The 10,599-nt window shown below is 44.6% G+C and overlaps 1 pseudogene; it reads right to left on the bottom strand.

Annotated features, from left to right (window-relative positions):
- Positions 1-2,935: 2,935 nt before the first annotated feature.
- Positions 2,936-3,844, bottom strand: LOC112414395 (translationally-controlled tumor protein pseudogene; annotated as a pseudogene).
- Positions 3,845-10,599: the final 6,755 nt, after the last annotated feature.

The raw sequence follows: 10,599 nt of genomic DNA, 5'->3' as shown, positions 1-10,599 counted from the left end.
GTAGAAAACAAACTTATGGTTACCAAGTGGGGGAAGGGGGTAGGAGGGATAAATTGGGATATTGGGATTGATATATACACGCTACTATATATAAAATAGTTAACTAATGAGAACCTACTGTATAGCACAGGAAACTCTACTCAGTACTCTGTAATGACCTATATGGGACTAGAATCTAAAAAAGAGTGGAGATATGTATATGGATAACTGATTCACTTTGCTGCACAGCCGAAACTAACACCACAGTGTAAATCAACTAGACTCCAATAAAAATTAGTTAAAAAAAAAAGAGAATGGGTTTCCTTCTTTCATTCCCCAATGTTTAATGATTGCCCATCATAGGTAGCACTCTGCCATGTGCTGTGGGGACAGAAAAAGATAAAGTCTCTGCCTTCACACTCCAGCAAGTGGCAGATGTGTTAAAAATGCAATAGTATGTTATGTCTGCTATTCAGTGGTGCTAGAGCTGGGTCATCCTGGCTTGTGAGGGTCTACTGTGAGCATCTCTTCCCAACTCTGTGTTCAGAGATGTCATGTTGGTAGCTTGACTGAGTATTTACACCACAGAAATTAGCAAATGCTACAAATCTTTTGAATCTCAGCTCCGTCACTGGCTGTGCAATCCTGGGTGAATCACTTCACCTCCCCAGCCTCGGTTTCCTTATTTGTAAAATGGATATAGTAAATATTGGTTCTTTTCTCTCTCCTAGGGAGAGGATGATTTGACACTTGGAATGCAAATCGGTTGTTCTTGGATGACAGGAAGCCCATTTCTCCTTAGATTAACTGCTGATACCCCTACCGCATCTCCTCAACTGGCACTGATGTTGCCCCAGGCTGGGCATTGTCCAGGGAGGGGCAGTAACTTATACTGCCCAGGCTTATTATGTACCCTGTGGGCACTAGGGAGAGGGAGGGGGAGACTAGAAACGGAGGAGATGATCATTGCTCTCTGCAGTTCATTGTTTCATTGTTTATAGCAATACTTGATCTCACGGCCTGCAACATTATGGATGTTTCACAACAAATGAATTCTAATTACAGCAGCAGCCAAAAATTGTTCAGGAAGGCAAGGTGGGGAATGCGGAAGAACCCTGGCCTTGGAGTTAGATCTAGATTTGTCTCCCACTTCTGTCATCACTAGTTGTTTGGCCTTAGGTAACGGAATGCCTATCTCTGAGCCTCATTTTCTCCAATTGTAAAAACGGGTGTGATGACAGCTACTGCAGAGATGTGTTAGAAGGTGTGGGGGAGACAATGGAGACAAAACCATTTTGTAACCTGTCAAGGACCATTACATGGGCCATCGAATGTGAGCAGTTAATTGCGGCAATATTGCCGGTTACCTAATATCTATTCTCTCCCTACTCCAAAACAGAACCCCTATTTTTAAAAAATAAATTTATTTATTTTTGGCTGCATTGGGTCTTCGGTGCTGTGCATGCTTTCTCTAGTTGTGGCGAGCAGGGGCTACTCTTCGTTGCAGTGTGGTGGCTCTAGGCACGCAGGCTTCAGTCGTTGTGGCACGTGGGCTCAGTGGTGTGGCGCGCAGGCTTTGGAGCGCAGGCTCAGTAGTGGTGGAGCACGGGCTTAGTTGCCCTGCTGCATGTGGGATCGAACCCGTGTCCCCTGCATTGGCAGCCAGATTCTTAACCACTGTACCACCAGGGAAGTCCCAGAACCCCTATTTTATTGGAAGTAACAATGCATCCAGCTCAAAGACTATACTTCCTTACAGCCTCGGGGAGCCAGCCTTGTGACTAAGTTCCAGCTAATGAGATGTAAGTAAAAGGTTTTTATGGAGTATACTTGCTTTACAATGTTGTGTTAGTTTCTGCTGTCTAGCAAAGTGAGTCAGTTATACATATACATATATCCACTGTTTTTTAGGTTTCCTTCCCATTTAGGTCACTACAGAGCCTTGAGTAGAGTTCCCTGTGCAGTATTCTAGACAGTAGGTTCTCATTAATTGGTTATCTATGTTATATATAGTACTGTGTATATGTCAGTCTCAGTCTCCCAGTTCATCCCACCCCTCCTTCCCCCCTTGGTAACCATAAGTTTGTTTTCTACATCTGTGACTCTATTTCTGCTTTGCAAATAAGTTCATCTGTACCATTTTTCTAGATTCCACATATAAGTCATATTATACGATACTTGTCTTTGTCTTTCTGACTTACTTTAGAGATGTAAGTGAAAGAGCTGATGGGACGTCTGGAAATGTTACTTCAAGGGAGTTGACTCAGCTAAGTGAGCCTCTTCTGCCTGTGCCTCCTTTCTCTTCTCACCTGGAATTTGGTACTCCAACGGCTGTCTTTGGCCTTGAAGTGACCTTGAAAATGGAAGCTCTTTGCCGTGATGGTAGAAGAGAACGATACAAGGAGGCTGGGCCCGTGATACTGGTGGCGTACCAACCCTGTCCTCTATTGCCTACTTCTGGGCCACTTCTATTTGAGAGAGAAATAAAATTCTCTCTTGTTTAAGTCTCTGCTGTTTTGGATTTCCTGTTACATGCAGCTAAATCTAACCTATGTGAATATTTCTGGATGGAGCTGTAGGAGACTAGAGGGGAGAGGAACCACCTCTGGGAGCACTTGCCCTGGGCTCAAATGGTTTACACGTTTATGAGGTTTCAGTGTTTCCACTTCTCAGCAGCATTTGACTCTGTTAACCATTCCTCTCTTCTTAAAACTCTTATCACCTGGCTTCTGTGACCTCACATCTCCTGGTGTTTGTGGGGTCTCTTTTTTTGTTTAGTTTAAATGAATTTCATGTTTTAGACAACCTACGTGACATGTTTTGTGGTTTTCTTCCTCAAAAACAATGCCTCTACTCCAAATAAAACAATGTCAAAATAAATGAAGAGTTCAAGGTGACATCAGTCCCATTTGTCTAAGTCCTGGTGCTGTGTGGATGAAAGGCAGCAGCCAGCCAGTTATGATGATAGGTGATAGATCCAAAGTAACAGCCAAATCTGTTCACATTTTTCCATCCCTAAGCCTTCCTTAAAGAAGATCATACGTGGGGTCACACCATCCTCACGGTAGCCCAGCAGAGCAGCCATGCCATCTAGACTTATGTTTTCACCAGTAAAGAACTGATCGTTTTTGAAATGAGCAAGAATGTGTTTGACTTGTTCTGCAGCCCCTGTCGTAAAGGTTTTACTCTTTCTGATCTCTGTTCTTCAAGTTTCCCTTTGATTGACTTCATATAATTTTGATGTACTTTTTCTTTAAAAAATAAATTTATTTATTTATTTTTGGCTGCATTGGGTCTTCGCTGCTGTGCGCGGGCTTTCTCTAGTTGAGGCGAGCGGGGGCTACTCTTCGTTGTGGTGTGTGGGCTTCTCATCGCGGTGGCTTCTCTTGTTGTGGAGCACAGGCTCTAGGTGCGTGGGCTTCAGTAGTGGTGGCTCGTGGGCTCTAGAGTGCCGGCTCAGGAGTTGTGGCGCACGGGCTTAGTTGCTCAGTGGCATGTGAGATCTTCCCGGTCCAGTGCTCGAACCCCTGTCCCCAGCATCGGCAGGCGGATTCTTAACCACTGAGCCACTAGGGAAGTCCCTGATGTACTTTTTGTAGGCTTCTCTTGTGAAGCTGGTTTCCTGCAAGTGACGGTTCATAACAATACCCACACCAGTGATTACTGTGCTTTCGGTACCTTCGCCCTCCCGGCCTTCAGCGGAGGCATTTCCGCCAATGAGCAAGTCATCAGTGTTACCCTCTGTCCTACTACCTTCCCCTCCACCTGCAGACACAGCCCCCCACCCCACCCCCATGACCTCCCGGATCTTGTAGATATCGGAGATCATCTCATCATGGTTGATGAGGTCCCGGTAGATGATCATGATGGGAAGGAGATGGCGGCGCTAGCTTAGTAGGAGCCCAGAGCTCAGGGCAGCAGCGCACGGCAGGGAGTGGAGAGCTGTTGGAAAAGTGTGGCGTCTCTTCGGGTTATCAAGTGACAGAAACCTTGACTTCTACTGGTTTCAACAACACCATCAAAAGAACATATTGTCTCAGTAACTCCAGAATAGTCCAGGAGTAGATGTTTGCACCCAGTTGAATAGAGGGGTTCAAACCATAGTATGAGTACTGGAATGACATTCAAAATATTTAACAACTGGCCTTGCTTTGTCATTGACTCTCAGAACAGTAAGAGGGAGTGTCCTGGAAGTCCCCTGCTGGTTCTGACATTAACTCTTCAGTTACCGGATCATGGGGAAGTTCAGGGATTGCAGAAGGGTGGCTGGGAGGAAGTGGCAAAATCACTCCTATTCCCAGGGGGTTCTGGGCAGCATTTACTTACCAACAGAAATATTTCAACAATAATCAGCCATTCCAGTGCGTACCAGGTGAACAGCAGCCCTGTGTTAGGATCCAGTTACTCTTTTATCCCCCTCTCTCAGCTGTACTATTCCATATGGACTCGGTTCTCAGACCGTCTCTCTCCCCTGGTTGTGAGATGGCTGCCAGTGGCTCCCAGGGCTGTGTGCTTCCTCCTTCACATTCAGCAAAGAGGAGTGAGGCCCTTTCCCCCAGCAGCCCTAGCGTAAATCCCGAGATTTGCTCTGATGGGGCTGGCTGAGATCATATGCCCGATCCTGATTGATCAATGTGGCTGGCGGGGGAGGGGGTGGGATGGGAGACTGGCTTAGGCTATGTCACCTACCCCATCATTGGACCCCCAGCTTAGAGTTAGCTTCTTTGGAGTATATAGGCTTAGAATTGAGCTGCTTTCCCCAAAGCAAAATTGGGGTACTGCTGTCAAAAGAAGAGGGGTCATGTATTGATTTCCTGCTTTATGTAACAAGTTACCACAAACGCAGTGGCTTCACACAACACAATTTATTCTCTTATAGTTCTGGAGGTCAGAAGTCTGAAATGGGTCTCATGGGGCTAAAACCAAGGTGTTGGCAGGTTGTGTTCCTAGGGGAGAATCCCTCCCCTTCCTTTTTCTAGCTCCTTGGCTTATGGCCACATCACTCCAGCTCCTGGTTCTGTTGTTAAGTTTCTTTCTCTGACTCTGACCCTCTTTCCTCCCTTATATAAGGACCCTTGTGATTTCATTGGGTCCACCTGGATAATCCAGGGTAATCTCCCTATTCAAAAATCCTTAATTTAAGCATATCTGTGCAGCTCCTTTTACCATGTAGGGTAACATATTCACAGAGTCCAGGAATTCGAACATGGACATCTTTGGGCCAGGGAAATGGGGTAAGGGGGGAGACCTTATTCTGCCTACCACGGAGTGCGTGCTGGAAGGCAAAGGCAGTAAGTATCTATTCTCTCTGCTTTGTCCACCATCTGTCTGGCTACTCTTTTGTATCTTTTGCAGATTCAGCCTTCTTTACCTGACTTTATTTATGTATTTTTCTTGGCTTTTCTTTTCTTTTTTCTTTCTTTTTTTTTTTGGCTACACAAGCAGCATGTAGGTTCCTAGTTCCCTGACCAGGGATTGAACCCACACCCCTGCAGCGGAAGCATGAAGTCTTAACCACTGGACCTCCAGGAAAGTCCCATGGCTTTTCTTTCTTTCTTTCCCTTTTTCTTTCTTTCTTTCTTCCTTCCTTCCTTCCTTCCTTCTTTCTTTCTTTCTTTCTTTCTTTCTTTCTTTCTTTCTTTCTCTTTCTTTCTTTCTTCCTTCCTTCCTTCTTTCTTTCTTTCTTTCTTTCTTTCATTTTATTGAAGTATAGTTGGTTTACAATGTTGTGTTAATTTCTGCTGTACAGAAAAGTGATTCAGTTACACAAATACATATTCTTTTCCATTATGGTTTATTATAGGATATCAAATATAGTTCCCTGTGCTATACAGTAGGACCTCATTGTTTATCCGTCCTATATACACTAGCTTGCATTTGCTAATCCCAAACTCCCAATCCTTCCCTCCCCCACCCCTCTCTGCTTTACTTGACTTTAAATATTGTTTCTCAAGTTTCAGCTCTAGACTTCTATCCTCACTCTATATTCTCTCCCCAGGCAAGCCCACTGAGTCCAAGGCATAATTACCAACTATGGTTACCTATCCACATCTCTAGCCCAAACATCTCTGAATCCAGACAAATTTATCTAAATGCCCACCTGACATCTCCACTTGGCTATCTTGATGGCCCTCCAAATTCAAGATGTCTCAAAGCTTCTCTCCAAACCAGGCCCCAAGTCAGTAAATGGCACCACCATCCCTCCAGCTATGGCAGCCAGAAACCTGGACAATCATCCTTAATGTCCATCCTCTCCTTCCTCCCAATCCAATCTTTGACTGAGTCTTTTTTTTTTTCTATTTATTTGATGGAATTTTATTTGTAGCAACAACAATCATTAAAACCAAGCAAAAAACAAAAACAAAAATACCCTCCACTGAATGGGAATGGTACCTATTATTTGTCAAAACCATTTCAGTGGAGTTTGACTGAGTTTTTTCCATTTTACCTTCTTGATCTTAAATTCATCGATTTCTCTCAGTCTTCTCATCTTCCACTCCAAGCCACCACCTCTGTCTAAACTGTTAACTCTTCTTGCCTGGACTTCTGCACTGGCCACCTAAACCAGTCTCTTGGGTCCATTATGACCTATCTCCAGTTTGCTCTCCATACCATTGCCAGGGTTATTTTTCCAAAATGCAAATCTGATCATTTAACTCACCCACTCAGAACACTTCACTGGCTTTCCATTGCTCTTAGGAGAGAGACCAAAACCCTTCCCATGGTAGCTAAGGCTTTGTGGGGTCTGCTCCCTGTCTATTTCTCTAGTCCTGCCTCCCTTCAAGAATCTATTGGTCTTTTACTTGTTTTTGTTCCTCAAACTTGCCATGTTATTTCTCATCATTTAACCAGGGCATACTCTGTGCAGTCTGCCAGACTTCTAACTCATCTTTTATATTTCCCACAGACCCTATTCAACCTCCTGGACTAGATCGAATTCTCCCATTATAAACTGTCAGTGAATTCCATTATAAACTCTGCATTTCACCTAGGTAGTGCTAACACAATTCCAATTTTCTGTTTACTTGTCTATTCATTTGATTAATACTTGTTGTCCCCAACACAACCACTATTAGTCTGTAAGCTCCAGGGGAGCAAGGGCTTTGTCTGTGTCTGTTCGCCATTAAATCCCTGCACCTTGTTCTGTAGGCACTTCACGTCTCTTAAAACCACAGACGCACATGCTCATTTTTGAATCAGAATACCGAGGTTTGTTCCGAGGTCATACAACCAGCAGGGAGATAAATTCCAAATCTGACTCCAAAACCTGCCCTTTCTTGCTTTCACTCTGCTGTCCTCTGAGATGGGGGAAGTGTTGGGATTGTGCCTTTTCTGGATGTGCAGTTCTAGAAACCTCAACTGCTTCCTTTGGAAGCCTTTGGAAATGGATCTGAAAAGGCTGACAGTTTGCCTGAACTTATAGGGGTGGGGGGGGAAGTTTTCTTTTTCCTTTTCTTCCTTTTACATCTGTCTTTCTTTCTTTCTTTCCTCCCTCTCTCTGTTTTCCTCCTTCCTTTCCTTTCTTCCTTCCTCTTTTCCAAAAAATGCACAAAGTTCCTGCTCATTGCCAGACTCTGTTCTGGGAGATGGTGACATAAAGATGAATCAAAGAGCTCTGTCCTCAAAGAGCTCAAAATCTAGTCTGTTAGAAGTCTAGGTCAAGTAAATAAATTCCAAGCCAGTATCATTTCCTCCTCTGTAAAATGGGCATCATCCTTACTACACCAGAGTTTTTGGATGCAAGTAACTGAAACTGACTTAGGAATGAGATTTATTGGAAGGGCATTGGATGGGTCCCAGAGCTGAAAGAAAAGCAGGAGAACCAGAACCAGGAAACAGGAGGGTGGGCAGCTCATGGAGCCAAGTCCATGCTCTAGGAACTAGCTTGTGAGGACAATGCCACCGGCACTGTCCCCACTGTGACTGTTCCAGCTGTTCCCTTGTCTTTGAGACTGTCCCCCAAGATTCAAAGACCCAGGTGGGAGCATCTCATGAAGGAAGCATGGGTCAGTCACCTAGCCGGACTCCAGCTGCCTAGATGTCGGGAGAGGAGATAATTGCTCCCTTCCACTGCAGAATGGGGGTTGGCACTCAGAGCCCCTGACACTGCTGCTCTCATTTCCCTGTGGTTCTTGGGTGACACCAGGGCTAAATGATCTCTTGAGAGGTCACCTAGTCATCGAGTCCCTGCACAATGGTTTGCTGCTAAGTAGTAGGACTGGGACTTGAATTTGGGTCTAGCTGGCAGAGGAGCAGTTAGAGTTCTTGGCTACAAGCAACAGACACCACCTCTGCCAACTTTCAGCAAAAGAGAATTTATTGGAGGGATGTGGGCGAGGCTCAAAGAATTTATGGGGAGCTGTAGAAGCAAGTTTGGGGACAGACAGGAAGCAAAGGAGAGATGGAGGGTCTAGGATCATGTTGGAGACGCATTTACACTTGAGTGCTGCCACCACCAGCACGATGAATGACCTCCAGCGAGATCTCCTATTTTGGCTGTACTGCCTCCAAATTCAAATTCTCGGGACATAAGGTGTTTGATGGGGTTAGTTTCCATCATGGCCCTGTCCTCCAGGGTGAGGATAGGAAAATGGCTTTTTTAGTGGAATGGGTCATTTGGAGTTACCTTTCCATCAAGGCCACAGAGGAAGTTAATACAGTGTTAGGGGGTGTTTATCAGTTATCTATCGCCGAAATAATAGTACATAGCAAACAATCACGTGCTTCGAAAGCATGTAACAATCAGCTCATACATCCGGTGGTCAGTTAGGCAGCTCTGCTGATTTTGGTTGGACTTGCTCACATGTCTGGAGATTGGCTGGTTATTGGCTGATCTAGTCTAACCTTGGCTGGGAGGACTAGGCCCTCTGGTTCTGCTCCTCCAGTGGGTTACTTCTGGCATGTTCTCCTAGGTAATGGCAGAGGCAGAAGAGGGGGCAAACCCTATCACACAAGTGCTTTTTAAGGCCCAGCTTGCATCACATCTGCTGATAACCCTATTGGCCAAAGCAAGTCACATGACCAAGGCCAGCATCAGAGTGTGAGAGCACTGTGAAATATCACGGCAAATGGTGTAGATACAGTTGGCCCTCCCTCCATATCTGCAGGTTCCACATCCACCTATTCAACCGACCATGGATCAAACATATTCGAAAAAAACAATTCCAGGAGGTTCCAAAAAGAAAAACTAGTTACATAGCATTTACATTGTATTTACAATTATTTAAATAGCATTTACAGTGTATTAGATATTATAAATAGTCTAGAGATGATTTAAAGTATACCGGAGGATGCGCATAGGTTACATGCAAATACTCTGCAGATTTTGGTATTTGAGTTGCAAGGGTGGGGTAGTGGTTGTCCTAGAACCAAATCCCCAGCAGATAACAAGGGAAGACTGTACAGGGAAAGGTGAAGAATTGGTGCCATGTTTGCAGTCCATGGGGAAATGTCTAAAAGGAGTCAATGTCTGTGACAGATGTCAAAGTCCAAGTTCTTTCCATGTTCCACACCACCTGGGGCAGCAACCAAAGGAGCTTTCCTCCAAGACAGGCCTCTGTTCTTATTCAGTTGTATCACTTTGAATGTCAGGTTCATGAGAACAGGGACTTTTGTCTGTTTTACTCACCATGTAACCCCACTGTCTAGAACAGTGCTGGATACAAAACAGGTGCTTAACAAATAGTGATTGAGTGAAAATTCCCTTGTGAACTTACCTTATGCATCTAACCAAGATTTTTCACTTTTGTGGGGAGGTTGTATGCTATGGAGGAAAGGACTTAAAATTTGGACACAAATCAACCTGGGCTCGAATCTGGGCTTCATCCTCTGCTACCAGTGACCTTGGGCAAATTATCCAGTCTTCCTGAGTCTCATTTTCCTGTAGTGGAAAACTTTTGGGTGACCTCTCAGTGCAACCTCCCCATTTTCTGGTAATTGTCCCTCCCATCTCCACATATTTCCTGTGATGGGGCTTCTGTATTACGTGACCCTGTCCCCATCCCCCAACCCTGTCTCAACTGATTGGACCAGGGGTATGGATCTGAACCATAATGGGCCAACTAGAGTCTCTTCTCCAGAAATTTGGAATTCCAGTCTTAGTCTGATTGGCCTCTTAAATGGAGGAGATAGGAAATCAGGAGCTGGCTATGGTCATTTTCCACCAGAGAGAGCTGGTCTACAGCCAGAGAGAAGAATAAAGCCCTCATTCCAGATTATTTCTTAGGCCCAGTCAGCTATCAGACAGCTAGCTAGGCAGCTAGGTAACCACTGGTGTAATGGTTAAGGGCATAGTCTCTGGTTCCCGATTACCTTGGTTCAGATTCTGGCCCTATCATTTACTTGCTGAGTTATTTAACTTCTCTGTGTCCTCATTCTCATCTGTAAAGTGGGAATGACATTAATACCTACTTCATGGGGTTGCCATAATGATTAAATAAAAGTGCATAGAACTATATCTAATGCATGGTGAGTACTAATCCATGTGCATGATTTCCAGGTCATAGTCTCCGATCCTTAAAATTAATACCCTTTTTTCACCCCACCCACCCCCTTTCCGGAAACACTCACTTCAGTGGATTGTTGATTCTAGTGCAAAGAATCTGAACTAATACCATTTTC

This window comes from Neophocaena asiaeorientalis, unplaced genomic scaffold (genome assembly GCF_003031525.2).
Source record: "Neophocaena asiaeorientalis asiaeorientalis breed wild unplaced genomic scaffold, Neophocaena_asiaeorientalis_V1.1 scaffold79, whole genome shotgun sequence".
Lineage (NCBI taxonomy): Eukaryota > Metazoa > Chordata > Mammalia > Artiodactyla > Phocoenidae > Neophocaena > Neophocaena asiaeorientalis.
The sequence above is the reverse complement of the archived record's forward strand: the minus strand, read 5'-3'. Positions and strand labels throughout refer to the sequence as shown.